This window comes from Pleurodeles waltl, chromosome 11 (genome assembly GCF_031143425.1).
Source record: "Pleurodeles waltl isolate 20211129_DDA chromosome 11, aPleWal1.hap1.20221129, whole genome shotgun sequence".
NCBI classification, from domain to species: Eukaryota; Metazoa; Chordata; class Amphibia; order Caudata; family Salamandridae; genus Pleurodeles; species Pleurodeles waltl.
This window is the reverse complement of record NC_090450.1, coordinates 906,114,138-906,131,545: the sequence shown is the minus strand read 5'-3', so window position 1 is coordinate 906,131,545 and position 17,408 is coordinate 906,114,138.

The following is a 17,408-nucleotide window of genomic DNA, read 5'->3' as shown; positions in this document are numbered from 1 at the left end:
AGTGTTTGGGGAACAAAAAATTGGCAGACCAAGGGTACAGAAACATTGTTTAGAGCATGTCTCATCCCTGTTCAAATGATCTTTTTGAATGAAACAGTGCAACAAACAAGTTGTTTAGGCGTAGCAACAATTAGAGAACTAAGGGGGTTATTACAACTTTGGAGGAGGTGTTAATCCGTCCCAAAAGTGAAGGTAAAGTGACGTATATACCACCAGCCGTATTACGAGTCCATTATGTCCTATGGAACTCGTAATACGGCTGGTGGTATATCCGTCACTTTACCGTCACTTTTGGGACGGATTAACACCTCCTCCAAAGTTGTAATAACCCCCTAAATATTCCCAGTATACCTGCCCCTGCAAAATTTGACAACTGGCAAAAGTACACAAATGCAACCATACACAAGCTCAATGAGTGGGTCCAGAATGGTACGTTTGATGCTTCTCTGAAACGTCCAGGCAGGTGGTTATTGTGGCACATAGATACCAACTGGTGTCATCAACGTTTTGTCACCTCCTCGGGGGTTTCCGGACGAGTAGGCCAGACCCTCGCTATATATCACTAGACCATGCTGACATAATTACAATATATAGTGTAGGAAAATTGTGCCAACAGTGGCTAATATCGTCCTCACTTGATGCGGTTAAGGCACACCTCAATCTCTTGTCTTACAACACTGACTTACAAGATTTTTTGTCAGGCCCCAAGATACCACATAGGAAGCGTTTCTTGTATGAAGTATACAATGAAACATGGAAACTTTCTCAACAAGAGGCTGCAGCCCGATTAAGGCAAATAGACCAGGAAAATTTTAAAAAGGCATTAGCTGTTGTGGATAATGGGATTCATATATGGGACCAGATATATACAATTAACAACATTGTTTCTTCTGCTATAGACATTATACGATCTGATATGTCTTCTTTATACCATGGACGGAGTCAGACCAGGTCCATTATGCATTTGGGTTGGACACTTCAAACATTGAAGGCGGGTCACGTTCCGTGGCAGCACATCAGTGCCAGGGAAATATTTTTTTCCTTTAATTTAACACGGCAACAACAACTAATGGCAAAGAAAGAAGTGACTTATGTCATGCTTAACATTGAAAAAATAGAATAACTGCCTTTTACCGTGGCCGAGATTCCTTCGGCAGAGTGGTTAATACACAGGGTTATTAATCTGCCTATTTCAACATTACAATTCACTTCTTGTTTGAAACACGTTCCGGTAGGCAGATATGAAAAGTTGGGAGACAGTTACATCCATGAGGTGTGGTAGCTTCCCTTCTCGTACAAATGCCTCAATGGCATGAAAGAGGTCTTTCTTAGCGGTAGTGAATGCGAGACTTCAGTGAGCCATTCGATGATTTGTAAGCAGCTGTCCTTGCATGGGGTGTATAATGCCTCGGTTGCAAATTTGGTTTGCTATCTGAAGGGAGTTCCAGTCCCCTTGATTAAACACACGTTCCAGGTGCTTTCAAACGGCAGCTGCGTCCTTCTCAATAGTGAAGACTGTTGTGGCATGCGGGCCAGAATAGTTTGCGTTGTTTCGGTCTCTAAGGTCATTACATGCTGCGGTAACGTGATGTTTCCCCCCACTAAATTAAGGGAGGTAGCTGATATTTGGCCTCATATTGCTACTTCCAAGGTGAATTTTGACAAGTTGAGTAGACTCAAGGCTTTATTGTTTCAGAAGCATGTGGCCCTTACTTCTGCTCGCAAGACCTATGTGCTTCAGGTGGCAAGGTCGTTAGGAGAAATACAGTCCCTGTTAATTACGAACTTTCCGAGACACTTTGGTGAACTCGTGGGACGTATATTTAATGCGTCCAGCACGGCTGGATTAGCAAATTTTTTCAAAGCTGTTGGTATTGGTTTTGTTCACACCTTCTCTGTATTCGGTTTGATACCTTCAGCTATTCACTCAATTTTCAGAAGTATTTTTGGGGGATTTCCAATAACTTTGGCTTTATTGGCCGGCATTTTGCTGTTGCTGTTGTTTTTCCGCAATGGCTGTCCCGCCGCAAAAAGGACAAATGAAGGTGCTCCCATCAGCACAGCTGTGTCGTGAACGCATGATGCAGCAATTTGGAGCAACACTCCTGGAACACTTGGGGTGTGACTGGTCTTTGTCATTCAGACCGGTTTTGGATTGTGTGCAGCCCGTGTTTCGATGCCGTTGGTGCTCTTTTGAACATGCACTGGAAGTTTGTCTTTCACAGCAACGCCCCTCGGTGGTTGATGCTGACCAGTTGATGTTCTCGTTGAGGGTTCATTACCAGACATGCGCACTGCGGTTGCTGAGAGAGGCTGATTACGAGCTACCCTTCCTGGAGGAAGTTGATATTGACTCGTTCATTGGCACTGCACAGGATGCCGCCTTGGTTGATACAGGGGCTATGGAACACACCTGTTCCTTAATGGTTTTTGGCGCGGATTTACCGGTTTTGTCATTTGCCGAAGTGGATGATCTCCTACGTTCCATGACTAGTGCTTAGTTCGGAACAGTTTTAAATTGACATTTTTTCTTATAATTCGGCATTAAGCTGCATGCTCACTTATAAATTGTCAAGTAATATGCTTTTGTGAACTCTTAACTTGTCAAAATTAAGAAGGGTTTTAAATATATTTTAGATTAGGGTATTTTAGCTTTGGCTTGAACAACTTTCTACCAACAAGGGGAGGGTGTTGTGTAGCCATTTTAAGTATAGCTCCAGGCACGTTAGTTTAACATACTAGGCCACAGTGCACTTTGCCCTAGATATATTGTATTCAGCTTCGCACTGTTATTTTACAATAACCAGTTTTTACGGTCTTGTTTTTATTTCTTCTATCATACTGTTTAGCTTCGTTCAGCACTGTGTTCTCAAACAATGCATTCTTGATCGCCCTGTGCTTCAGTCAAGGCTACAGTCTGGTACATTGCCGGTAAACGTGGTAGAAGTTTAGTCTCCAACATTCGTAGAAAATACACATTCTTACATAGGGACATTTTCTTATAACATTTGCTGTGTTAGTTATAAAAACACTTTCAAGTCCTAGTACAGGTCAAGAGGGAGATTCCAGCCAGGGAACCACAACTGTATGCTGAATGCCTCGTTGCAGATGATGACGCAGATTACAGGCCTTTGCTCAGGTATGAGGGTTGATGTCCTCCCGGGGGAACCTGAAGGGCAGGCTTAGAGCTTAACATGCTGTGCTCGAAATATAACTTAGAGAGAGAATAATCTAGCAGCACTACGATAGCCTTATTCTTGTGTTTCACTCTCCTCGTCACTATTTTAATATTACTGTGTTGTGTAGTCCTGGTAATTGCAGCTCACGCTTTGCTATCCAAAATGCAGTTGTTTTATTAAATCAATCTTTAAAACTTATACTGCCTTTATTGTCATTTATATATGAGACCGAATTGTGTATGAGAGAACCGGTTGTGACCTGAGTGACCACGACTTCCCTGAGAAGTACTGATATGTCATGCGTTCGGCTGCCCAATTGTCTCTAGACAAGAGATGAGGCACTGCTAGTTAGCTGGAGAAAAACCCAGATTTGGAGTGGCAAGCGTCATCCACCGTGGGTCAGACTCAGTCCCCCACATTGTGGACGAGCTTGCTGCTCAAAATCCAGTAGTCTCGTTAGGATAATGAGAGCCTACGCGACACTGGGAAGACGAGAGTTCTTGAACTTATTGAGAAGTCAGTAGCACAATCTAGATGGGCTTACAAACAAGCTAGGCACAAGCTTCTGGATGGCAAGGCATTAAAGGGGAGATGAGCAGAACATTTTAATTAGGACAAGCAGATAATGTTAAGTTGATCATGAGCCAAATAATCAGACCTTTCAGCAGGTACCATTTCTAGTTAATTGGAAGGAATTTAATTTTATGGAAAATATTTTAGAGATATGATCTTGTGGAAAGTGAAGTGTGCAGAAGGATTCTGGCGGGACTGGCTAGGGAAGAGGGTGTGTGAACAGACAGAAGAAGGTATAGGTTGTTGGGTAGCATCTTGGATAAGTTGCCATCTATTTGTTATTCAGACTGAGATGTGGCATTGTTGTCTATGTGCATGATTTGGTTATATTTTGGCTCTTGAACGATTTCTTAGTTGTTGGAATTAAAGGGAAGAGGTGGTTTGCTAAAAAAGCAGGTTGTGGTGTCTAAAGATGAGGTGCGGATTTGGTTAGTGAGGAGTAAACCTGACCAATTGGGAAGGGAACAAAAAGTGGTTTCTCAAGGGCTGCTGACATTCTATGTTTCCCAGTTCCAAGATGGTGTGATTTTGTTCCGATAGTAGGTGATTTTTTTGGACACGTTTTTCTACATGCAGATGGTTCTGTTTTAACAGCTTTTTGGGTGGTGAGAGTATTGGGACTGGCATTAGTAACTCTAGGTATGCGAGCTATGGATTGTATAACAAATTCATTAAGAATTAGGGCAGCAACATAAGCAAAGAGCTTGGGCATATCTGAGGAGAGGTTAAAATTGCTGGGTAGGTAGAAACCATCATGTCATAAGCAGTATGCCCGTCTGAACACAAGAATTTATGAGTTGGGTAATGTTTAATAGTTTTTTCTTCCTGGAGGTCGTGTAGCTGGTCCACTCAACAATAACTCAGAAGCCTGTATTGTAGGACATTTGTCTGTTTTTGGGCTGACATCCGAGCAGAAGACAGGGCGTACGTAAAACAACTAGGACTAGACGAAGCCAGGATGGTGCTTACTTGGTGGGAAAAAGGCTAGGGATGTGGTTGCTCAATGGGGAAAAGTGTGAAATGCAGTGGGGAGAGCTGCCTGGTACCTTATCCAAACATATTTCAGGGAGGACATGCACAAACGTATTGGTCTGCCATCTGGGTGAAAATTATTTAGTTCCTTTTTCTCTTTTGGCTTGTTGAAAACAAGGACAGTGGATTTAGCACAGATAAGGGACTTTTGGTCATGAACTCACATTTTGTGCACTGAGTATATTCAGAGGAGGACATGGAGAGGTGCAATAAGGTCAAGCGATATTGAGAAGCAGAAAAGGAAAGTGAAATGGGAGGTGTGATGTTTTTGCAGGCCTATGGGGATCTCTGTTCTAAAACAAGTGGAGATTGTTCAGGAGGACCAGACTCTTTTAGTCAGGATGTTGTTCACTGGTATTTTTCTCTGCAATCAGTATTATTTGCTGAAGTTGTGTTTATTGATAGTTCCGTTACTGGAGGAAAGGTTGCGGGGATAATGCTGTATCTCCGTATCTATTGCCTATTTCAGGATGAGGTTGATTGTGTAATTGTAAAGCACACTTTCATCCTTGAAGGTATCTTGGAACTGAGCCGGTGTGGGCCTAGACTTAGTCTATGGGAGGGTGAGTAACTGAAAAGCCAGATCCTTAGTTTCTCACGGAATTTGAGAAGAGAGGAGGAGGCTCTGATGTGGACTAGGAGGCCATTCCATGTAAGAGAACGATCATCCTCCTGATCTGGTTCCGTGGATGCATTTGTTATTTATAATAATATTTTTTTTTGCATTTTGGTTCAACAATAACAGGAGCACTTCACTCAAATCTGTTGCATAGTCTGACCCCTACATCAGAAACACATGTCTTCTCTGTTTGACAACTAGGAAGCCCCACTAACCAACATGCATCATCCCCCTCCCTTTCCCGCCCCCCCACCCCAGCTTCCATGAAGCATACCACACATCACAGCCAACTCAGCCTCCAATGGCGTATCCATTCTGGGTGCAATCTGTATTCGAGAGCCATATAGTGAGAGTCTCATTCACATAAACAACCCTCTTATTTTGACTTCCCCCCTTCTCACTCTGAATCTGTGCCCTCATGGCTCGGGGTTATACGCTCTAGAAACGTCTGTGTCATTGCTACCCATGCCATTTTGATATCCTGTGCTTTCTCATCCTTCCTCGTTCTTCTCAAATGTGTCTCCTCCTCCCCCACCCACTCCACCAGGCTTCCCACGCTGGAGGACATGGGCTCAACCAGTGAACTGCAATACGGCTCTTCGCTACTATGAGGCCCAATAGAGTATAGCGTCTGTTAAGTTTCTTTTTCGGGTTCTCCGGCAAGAGCCCTAGAAGGCATTTGCTAATTGTGTGTGAAACATCCCAACCTGTCGCCCTCTTAAGGTCTACCAGAACTGCCCTCCAATAATTCCCCACCCTCAGGCAGTGCCAGACCATATGTATGAAGTCTGCTACCTCTGCGTGACACTTGGGGCAACTTCTATCCCTCGTGGGGTAGCTGGAGTGAAGGCGCTATGGGGAAATATATGTCATGGAAGTGATGTTATACTGCATTTGCTTAAACCTAGTGCATATCACCACCCTCCGGATCCCCTCATGTATCTTGATCCAGCCGCGTGGGGTAATGGGGTTATCGCTAAGTTGTTGCCATTCATCCTCAATGCGCAGAGGTTTCAATGACCTGTCGGAGCGCAGTGCTTGATATAAGTGTTCACGTTCCCCCACCATTGCCAAAAGCGTGTCTTAAGTGTGTGTGTGTTTGGGTGCTTTAGGGAAGCTGGAGCATAGTTGCTGCGCTGTGGCCGCCATCTTCACATATTGTAAAACCTGACCTGTGCCCAGGTTGAATGTTGTCTGTGCCTCTTGTAGGGTAATGAATCGTCCCACTGGTTAGAGGTCAGACAGCATCATGCAGCCTCCCTCTTGCCATTTTTCAACTGCCATTACATTGGCGATCTGTGCAAAAGGTGATAGCAACCAGACATCCATATCGGGAACATATGCTGCCTTCCTCACTACTTGTCTCACTGTTCTTTCCCAAATCCTACCCATCACATGGATTAGGTGCAAGAGTTCCCCGGGAAGGCCAGTGCCTCACATTAGCAGCTCCCGTACTTGGTGCCTCTCATGAGACCCCTCTAGCAGTGAACTATCCCAGTTCGCTTCTCCATCTAGCCAGTGTATTGCATGCTGCAGTTGGGCAGCAAAATAGTACAATTCTAAATCAGGGACCTCCATTCCACCCTTGTCCCACTCCCATTTGAGCATGGTTAGTCCCATCTTGCACCTTTTACCCTGCCACATGAGTTCAATCAAAAGCTTGTCTAGCTCACTAAACACCTCCATTACGATCTCGCAGAAGGAGACCTGCATAACATATAAACAGTAGGGCAGCACAACCAGGTGTATCAATGCAAGTTTCCCCACCAATGACAAGTGCAGAATGTTCCAAAACCAGATTGAGGGCCGTAAACCCGCCATTACACGTCCCATATTATAGTCATCAAACTGTTTCTCCTGATGTATACTATAAATACAGAGGTATTTAACTTTATCAACTACCCAGGGCAAACCTGATACCAGAAGACTCTGCAGAGGTCTGCCCATAAGTTGACCTAACAGGAAAAGACTGATTTGGACACACTGACACAAAGCCCTGAAAATTTGCAGAACTCTTCCATTACATTCAATAAGATCGGAACTGACATGTCAAGGTGACGAAGAACAGACTATGGCGTCATCCGCATACAATGAGACGATGTGCTCCGTATGCCCTACTGAATACCCCAGCCCTTGAGGACCTTACGAAGCCTACAGGCTAGTGGTTCCATCGCTATAGCGAATACCAAGGGTGAGAGAGGGCAGCCATGTCTTGTACCTCGGTGCAAAACTATTTCCGCGAGACATAGCGCCCCATGCAAACTCTTGCCCCAGTGTTCATGTAAAGCAATTTGACCCATTTTATGAAGTGATGCGTATTCCCATCTTTTCAAGCACTTGCCAAAAGTACCCAGATTCAGGGAATTGAAAGCCTGTTCAATGTCTAAGAAGGTCAAGGCATAGTGGTCATGTTGTACCGTCAGTGCTTGCGTCACGTGCGCCAAGGCGCACAAGTTACACAATGTATTTCTATGCGGTATGAAGCCCGACTGATCCTCTTGGATCAGACGTGGAAGATATGGATGAAGATGTGTCACCAATACGTGGCTAAGGAGTTTAATGTCAACGTTCAACGCCGAAATAGGCCAGTAGGAGCTAGCCTCTAGACGGTCTTTGCTTAGTTTTGGTATTAGTGTGATAAGTGCCTCCCTCACTGACTGTGGAAGTTCCTGAAGTTTGTAAGCCTCAGCAAACACCAGTAATAGTTTATCTAGGAGGACGTGGGGGAAAGTCCCATAAAACTCTGTGGGTAAGCCGTCACTTCCAGGTGCTTTCATTGCTTTAGGGCCTTCATCAACTCCAACAACTCCTGTTTACAATCTGAACTCCCAACGATTTCTGATCCCCAGGGGCAGGGATAACAGTGGAAGCTTGTCCAAACAGTTGGACAGCCCATGCATCTGCCCCAATAAACAGGGCTGTGCATACACTGTACACAAGTGTTCTGTGAAAACCTCATTAACTGCCTGTTGGGTGTGTGCCTTTACGCCTCTTTGATCCCTAATCAACAGAATATGTTGCAGGTCAGATTCAGATCCAATCAACTGTGCCAACAGCCTCCCTATTCTATCCTCCTCTAGATACCAACATCATCTGGTTGAATTGGTCATTATGTTTCTCTAATTGGTCCCATAACTTACACAGTTTGCGTTTCTGGCAGTCCCATGCTGTCATAGCAGAGGGCTCTGCAGAAAGCACTTTCCCTGTCCTTTCCAGCTTGGCCCCCTGACTTGTCAAATCACTTTCTAGTGTTCACCGCACTCCCACCGAGGAAGCCATGCATACCCCCTCAAACCACTTGTTTCATGGTGTCCCATTCTACTGCTCTGTTCCATGCCGTCTTCCAGTTCTTGCTGAAGCAGTATGTTACTGCTGTTGATACTGTGTCCCAAAAGACTTGGTCAGTCAGGTTGTTGATGATCAGTCTCCAAATTTCCCCTCTGCATCCCTGATAACCCCCAAGAGCTTAAAAGGGATTTCCGGGGCAACCCAGATCACAGCCCCTCTAACGTAGCCAGAGCATGATGTGGCAAAGAGTTGACCTCGCCATCGTTTTTGCAAATATCCGAGGCAGTCTCCCTACAGGTGAGTTTCTTGGAGTAGGTCTATGGCTACATATTATCATCGGAGATACGCATGCACCCTGTTGCGCTTCACAGGATTGTTTGGACCCCTCACATTCCATGTTGCACTGTTTCTCATGTCATGTGGTGCAGATAGGCGGAAATTAGAGCTGTGTCCCCCTCCATGGAGGCCCCCCAAAATTGTGCGTAAAATGTAAACTTCAGAAATGTTGAACAACAAAAAGAAGAAAAAAAAACAGTCATAAGGTCAGTAATAAACATTAAGAAATTACCCAACTCCCCCCTCCCACGGGCAGTAGCCAATAAGCCTTTCTTGGTCAACTAATGGTCAAGTGGGCCACCCCAAATTCCCTCCCTACATTCTAACCTTAACTAGGCACAGAAAGTCTAGTGTTGAAACTGACTGGGACCCCAAGTCTTGACTCATCACGAGCCCCTGCCAGGAGCTCAGCAATTCATGTTGACCCGGGCCCAGAATGTCTTGACCCAAAAATTCCTGAATTAACCCATTTATTTCCAACAGAGTCTTAGATAGGTTCTGCCCCCTATGGATCCATGTCGTTGCCATACCATGCCTCCACTGCCAATGGTAGCTGGACACAGGAGTTACCTGTGTGTCAAGAACCTCACCCAGACCGGCTCTACATGTGGGCTCTTATTCCGTCACCTCACCCTAGCCTTCGGACTCCGGGAGCAGGCTTAAAGGGGTGAAGGGATTCTGCATATCCATTGGCTGCTATTCTGTCTGCAAAGTTCCATCTTCCGATACTAGGATCCTGCACGTATTGTGTTTTTGGGGTGTCAGTTCCTGTTGTAGAGATGTCTTATGTTGACGGCTGCAGTGCTGTGCGCCTCTGCTTCCGGGTCCACGCCATTCTAGGAACTGTAACTCCCAGTCCAGTCCAGTCCAGTCCAAGGAAGTCCATCCAGTCAGTAGCCTCCTGGGAGGTTTCAGAAAAGTACACCTTGCCTTCATGTTGGACTTGCAGCCTTGCTGGGAAGAGCAAACTGTACTTGATGTTACTTCCTCGCATCCTTTGTTTGACCGAAAGTAACCTTTTGTGGGGATATGGCACCTTCCGTGTATAGTCAGGTAAAATTTGGATGGGGGGATCCTTCATATCTAGGGGAACAATAGGACCGAACATGTCGAAGGATTATGTCCCTATCTCTGTAATTAAACAGTCTTGCTATGAGCGCCCTTGGATGGGCAGAAGGGAGTGGCACAAATCACAAGACCCTATGAGCCCTTTCAATGGTGAAAAATTTGGAAAGGCGCAGCTCCATTGTGGTTGTTATCCACTCTTAAAGAAACAGCTCTGCAGAGGGACCCTCCGCCCGTTCAGGGAATCTGAAAAATCTCAAGCTATTTTGTCTGGAGCATCCCTCCACATCCTCCAGACGTTCATCTACTTGTGTGGCACTGCATTTGAGCCCCGCAATTGTTGCTTTTAGCTCCTGCACCATGGCACGAAGGGTGACAACTTCCTCCTCTGTGGTTGTGACTCTCTCCACTACTTTTCGAAGATCTAATCGCAGTTGGTTGATATCCATGGCCATTGTGTCCATTTTCTTTTCAAGAGCAACTCAGGATCTCCATAAAGCTTCCAGGATTTCAGCGGTGTCCAGTGCTGACTCCCCTTGGTCTTGGGGCCTCCCTGCCCAGCCTCCTGCAGACCTTCCCCAACATGAGGTGTACTGCATGTTTTCATTCGCCTGTTTGCTTCTGGGGGGGTTTATCTTTCACCATGGTGGCGTTTAGACACTTTGGTACTGCTCCGGTGAAGGATGACTGCTGTGGCTTATGCTGTTCAGTGTGGTCCCCTGCGATCTGCCGGTCTGATCTGATCTGACGTAGCGGTTTCCTTAGGTTCCCTATGGGGTTATCACAGTACTGCCCCAGCAGCCTATAACTATGAGCACTGCATGTAGTCTCTCTTAGTGGTAGAGCGCCATCAATTCTACCACTACCAGGTACCAGTCTTAGTCCCCAGGACCAGACCCAGGGGCAAGGTGCCATGGAACCATCAGAGCGCCTCCAGACCCAGTCCAGAGACCACAGGAGTCCATTCCCCCCGTGGGACAACCCGGGGTCAGCCCATGACACCTACAGTTTTATTTTTTTATAAGCACACAGACATTCGGTCTTCTCACCTGTGGTTCCAGTGGTCCAGGGAACTCCCCGTCTGTGTGCCCTTGGGGTGCCAGTCAGGTGCTGCATGCCCCCAATGTGGCATGCCTTACAGTGTCGTTCACGTTCTGGTTCAGATGTAAGAGGCCCTCAGTTTAGTGGGGCCCCAGCCGGGAGGCGCCAAGAGCCGCAGTGGTGTCACTATTTCATCACACAGAGTCTGCGCCCCTTAGGTCCCATGCAGCCCCTATCTGACTAGGTCCTCCCAGGGCTTTGTGAAGCGTATTTTGAGAGACTGCCAGCGTTCTGATCATAGGGCCCAGATCTACTCTAGTTCACTATGAAAGTCTTCCCGCTGCAACTAGTTGCTATTTATATTGATTAAGCTGCGCCAGAGCTTTACAACTGTATGCTTTCTGTATGATGGCCATTCCAATCAGCAAGTATAGCTGCCACTTCAGGCCTCTGTGCGCCATCTGGCTCCACTATCAGCGCGCCTCCGGCGCATACCGTCCTTTGTTTGCGGCCGCCACTGTGCTAAATGAGAGGGGGTTGTTCCTCCTCATGGCCATGCAGGCTGCTGATGGGGCAATCGGGTCTCCGTGACATTATCTTGTCAGCCACCGTCTGCCAAATTTTCACGATCAGCAAGGCAAGGTCACTCCGAGACGGCCGCCCCTCCCCACAGGTACCAGGCTCAGATGAGGTGCCGCAGCAGGATGCTGGGCCGCTCCCACCCTGGGAGCACCCCTTAGACCTCTCCTCCGCTTACAGTGGCACTGCTATTGTGCAGCCAGCGCCTTCTCTCCCAGGCCCCATCAGGGAGCGAGTTCTCCGCTCGTCAAGCCTCGGCTATGTCAACCTTCCACTGGCTGATTGTTTTTCATGTACCTGGGGCTGGGTACGCCACTCCTCATCAAAGGCCTCACAACTTTTGGCTTTCAGCCATGAATTCAAGAGGTCTGGCTCAGGAGCAATTTATCCCCCAACTGTCCCAAAACAGGTTGTTGGAGCCTCAGGGGTTACAGGATTGTGTGGGATAATGCTGGTCAGGTCGCGAGCTCCGGCGAGGCATGTTTAAGTGGTCATCTGGCCTCTGGTTCTGTGCATGTATATGATGTGTGTGGGTAGGATTCCATTGGAGCAGAAGTGTGTGGGTGGGGAATACAGGGCATAAGTTGTGTTGTACCTTGAATGTGTGTATGAGGAGTTTAAAATGAGTGTGTTTGTGTATTGCGAGCCAGTGAAGCTTCCTGAGATGTTGTGAGATGCAAGTTCTGTGTGGAAGGTTGAGGATGAATCTGGCTTGCTGAGTTCTGGATGGTTTGTAGTCTTCTAGTGAATTGCTTGGTGGTCCTGGTGTATAAGGTGTTCCCATAGTCCAACTTGCTGGAGACTAGGGCATATGTGACAGTTTTTCTAGTGCTGCTTGGAAGCGATTTGAAGATCTTCCTCAGCATCTTCAGAGTGTGGAAGTAGGATGCAGTGACAGCGTTGACTTGTGTGGTGACAATCAGTCTGCTGTCAATGATTATTCTGAGGTTCCTGACGTGGGTGATGGGTATGGGTCCGAGTTTGGCTGATTACCAGTTGGAGTCCCGCAGTGAGGTGTTCTTGCCGAAGATCACTACTTCTGTCTGGTGGGTGTTGAGCTTGAGATAGATGGCTTTCATCCAGTTAGTAATGCTGAAGCAGATATGCTAATTAGAAAATTATTAATTATGTTTATGTGCTTGAATATTGAAAGGTTTGTAGAGAAATTAATCATAGAGAAAATAATGTGCACATTTGAAAATGTGCCCTCGGGGCACGACAGCCATATATACGAGATTGTACTAATGAGATTGAAATTGTATGAAAGGATGAAAAATATACAAGAATAATGTAGTAATATGTCATATTGAAATGTATAACCTATGTTTTACCTTAACTTATAGTGCTAACTTAGCTGAAATCATGGCCTAGTCTTCCTAGGCCTTGCACTCAGAGAGCAGAAATAATAACCGTGTTTGCAAGAAGCTGGATGTACGACACGACCCTGAACTGCCTGATGTTAAAGTTGTTTAGCTAGAATTTTCTGCAATGTACCAGCGGACAGGAGATTATGAAGACAATTTGAAATAATTATGTGTAGAGTAGGCTAAATGTACTTTCCCAGGACTTGAACAATGAAGGCACTGACTGAAGAGGAACATGCAACAATTTTGATACCTGGAGAGTGGGATGATGAGGACATCGTATAGCAGACAAATCTGCATCTTGTGAAATGACTAATATTAAAAATGGTAGATTTGGTAACCAAAAACTATAGGTTAAAGTCATATCTGCTGACTGACTGACCAATTAGGAATTAGGGGGATGGACTGGGAAACCCTAATAAAAAGTCATGGCAAGGGGCTAAAACTGGAGATGCGAGAGGTGAATCAATGACGTCAGGAGACGCTGTTCGAGGTTCTGTCGTTGGGCTCATACTCTGAGAACCTGATGTGTAGCTGACCAATTGATGACCAGAAGACGAAGACTGACTTTGTTGCTGATCCATCCTCTGGATAGGTAGCTATGAAAATGTGACTGACAAATTGTGCCTTTTCTTCTAGGTACCAACTGAGCTGATTATAGAATTCTCACTCAGATACATCTTTTCCAAATTAATGTTTTTCTCTGAATTGTTTTGCATGAAGCCCCATATGCTGCTGCTAATCTTGGCTATTAGGGGTGATGTTGACAGTGACAAATGACTGACGACCTATCTGCCTTTATGTTGTGATGTTTTTCATTAACAAATTAATAATTGAGCTGATTGAAGAAAGTTTGATCTAACAGATGATTAAGTATTGTAATCAATAGGGGAATAAAACTTTTTACCAAGTTGTGGTTATTCATGAATAGATGTTATAGATAAAGTACTAGAAAGTTAATGGTTGTTTATGCTGATTATTGTTTCCGGTAGTCACTTCATGACTAGGATACTCCATGCGATCCAAAAAGTTCATCGACCTATACGTGTCCCCTTGTAAGTTTACTTACTAAGGACCAGGTACGCTTGCAATTTTTGGTAGCAGAAGATGGCTAGTTTCCTTGGAGAACTAGTTATGCGGTGATTATTGGTTATGGTGGTGGTTTAAGTTAGGTTTGGTGTTCGTATTTTATGAGGTTTGAATTTTATTTTTCTGAAATGGCAATTGTAGCAAAGATGATGTCCCCTTAAGCCCAGAAATGACTCTCCCAGATCCTGGATCCCGCTAGTAAAGATGGGTATGTTCTCTGCGTTCTTGTGATAGTATGAAAGTAGTAGGTCGCGCTTGCACAGGCTTAAGCAAATTGCAGGTGAATTGTGATGTATGTGAGGTTAAGTAGGGAGTTTGCGCACTCCAATTGAGGTTAGTAGGAGTGTGCGTGCTATGCAGTATGAGAGTAGGGAAGTCGTCGAACTTCACATGTGTGTGGCACTTCGTGCTCAAAAATTGTCCATGTGGTTGTTGGTGATGTACGAACCCTGTGTGGTCTAAGACTCTGAAGTATATTGACAAGTGTAGGAGACACTTGGTTATATGTTGTAATCTGCCTGGTTTAGTAGGTTGATCGGTCGTAATCAACAAGTCGGTGTGTGAGTTAAATGAGTAAGAGAATTTTTCGACTGAGATTTGGCGAGTCCTATGTGCACCAGGACAGACCCATTGATCAATTGAGAGTGAAATTCGCGGGTCGAATTTTGCTTGCGAATGAGGGAGACTGAGAAAGAGGAATAGCTACATGAGCGAAAGGGCCATTAGTGAAAATCCGGAAGGTCTCTGAAGCAGTGTGTGAGTGTGACATCAGAGTGTGCCGCGCTGGGATAGGTTGGTTAGTAACAAGAGTCGCGAGCGGATTGGAAGCCGTCCGTAAGAGGCAATTGGTTGAGTAAGCGAGTGAAGGGAATCCTGGGAGAAAAAGCTATTTCCTTTTCGAATCAAAATAAATACAGTAGACAAAATGAAGTTTTTCAAGGCATTCAGAAGTGCCATGCAGGGTGATTCCTACATTAAGGCGCCAGTGGGGGAGCCAACCCCACCGGAAAATTCTCCGGCCTATATTGTGATGGAGGAGCGAGGTGCCACACCATGTCTTTGGTTAAAGCAGTGGTGTAAGATGACAAAGAAGTTAGGAGCTTTAGCGTTTCCAGAGCATGGAACATTTAATTTGAGAATTTTGGATGAATTGCGAATGGCATTATTATATGAGACAAAGCCATTACCGAGACCAGCACAGTTTGAGGCTTTGGCGGTTTGGGAGCTAGTGGCCAGACAGCAACAAGAGACTAAATTTAAGAGAAGAATAAAGAAAGTGGAACAATCCCTAGCAGCAGCTAGGTGGGATTGGGAACAGAAAAGGTGGAGAACAGAGACATTACAGGGAATTAAATTGTTTTTTGCAATCTCAGAGGAAGACGAGTCAGAAAAAGAAGATACTGCTAAGGAAGGTGAGAGTAGAGGAACAAAGAAAAAGAAAAAGCCTTATGTAGACGATGAGGACTCAGATGTTGAGGATCTTATTACACAATTGTTAAGGGATCGACCTCCACCCTATAGGATTCATCCAGGGGGTCCAAGTACTAGTGTCGCTACAACTGCTCCAGCGCAAGCATCGGGGACAGTGGGTCCAGTGCAGACAGATAGTGGACAGTTACCAGGGGTAGTACAGAGTACACCTAATGCAGTGACTACTACAGTGGTCCAAGCACAGATGCATCCACGATTGAGACAGAGAATTTATCCAGAGGTGCCAGTTCTTGATACGATTTCGAACTTAGTGGTGCCATCGGAGCAAGTGCTCCCGAGGCCAATGCTAGTTCAGACTGAGTCGACTCTAATGTTATTTCCTCCGATACAGCCACAAGGTTTGCCAAAGTTTACACCAATAACAGGAACGCAGTCAGATGTTACACCTGTAGTGAACCAGGCTATGGGGGTAATGTTCCCACAAGGTGCAAGTGTCAGGGCAGCTCCAGATGCAATATTGCTACCGATTACTGTGGGCCCAGCGGTACCTTTATTTGCACAAAAGAAAGCGAGTGCAGGAGATCAGAGTGAAATGTCATAAAGACTTGTGAAGTGAGTGATCCTGTGCAGATGATGTCGTCTATGGGTCAGACCTTTAATGGATCTAGACCGTTAATGGATCTTAGTCCACTTGTAGCGCTTCCAGATGCAGTAAGTGGCCGAATGCGAGTCAAAGTTTGAAACTTTTGACGCCACAAACTCCAGGTGCAGCGATACAACAGATACCAGTGCCGAATGTAAGTAACATCTTGTTACAGGGATTGACAGCTCAGCAATTGAGTGAATGGTTGGATAGTCTAAATACACCTCCAAATACATCCAAGGGTGAAGAGCAGATAAATTGTGTGAGGTTAGCTACAGAAGCAACAGAGCTAGTTGAGGGAACAATGGGAGTGAACAGGTTAGAATCCTACACAGAAGAAGAGCTGAGGTGTTTGTGCCCCAGAATCACAAAGGAAGTGAGTAAAATACATCAGAAATTATCAGAGCTGGCAGAGAAACATGATATCAAGATTGAGAAAACAAAACATTTGAAACAAAGTTACAGGTTAGATTTTGAGGCAAAGGATTTTGAGCAAATGAGATCGGCAGGAATGAAGGCTTACTTAAAAGAATTGTTGCAGAGTGCTCAGATCTGGGGAGCACTGGAGAAGTGGGAAGGTAGATGGGCAAAGAAGAAGGATAAGCGAAAACGGGATTCAAAAGAAGGGTCTGAAGATGTTCAAAAAGAAAGGTAATCAGCAAAGATGCTTCCGATGAGAGAAATCCCAGGAGGGCCGTTTGTTCATGTCCCATGGCACAGAAGTGATATATTGCCATTAACAAATGATTACCTAAAACTGAGAGAGAAACTGGTTGAGTAGTATCAGCAGACAGACAGATTTGTGAAACTTCCTAAATGTCTGTGGGAAGACTTAAATACATTGTTGGAGATAGTGGTTCCGGCTGATTTGTGGGTCGAATGTAAGAGAGCAGTGGATTAGCCGACGAGTGAACCAGAAAGGGATAGAGTTACAGGTGCACCCTCACCTGAGGTAATGAAACATTATTATAAGGTGATTGAATTCCTGAAGACAAGAATTTCTCCCAAAAACATTGATTGGTAGAGAACTGACAGAACAGTGCAAGAGACTAAGGAGTCGATACATACCTATTACGAGAAATTGCTGGAAGCATTGAAAGAGTACAGTGGTAAAGAAGCAATTGAGCCGAAAGACATATTGCATTTTGTGTTCAGGTTCGTTGAAGGGT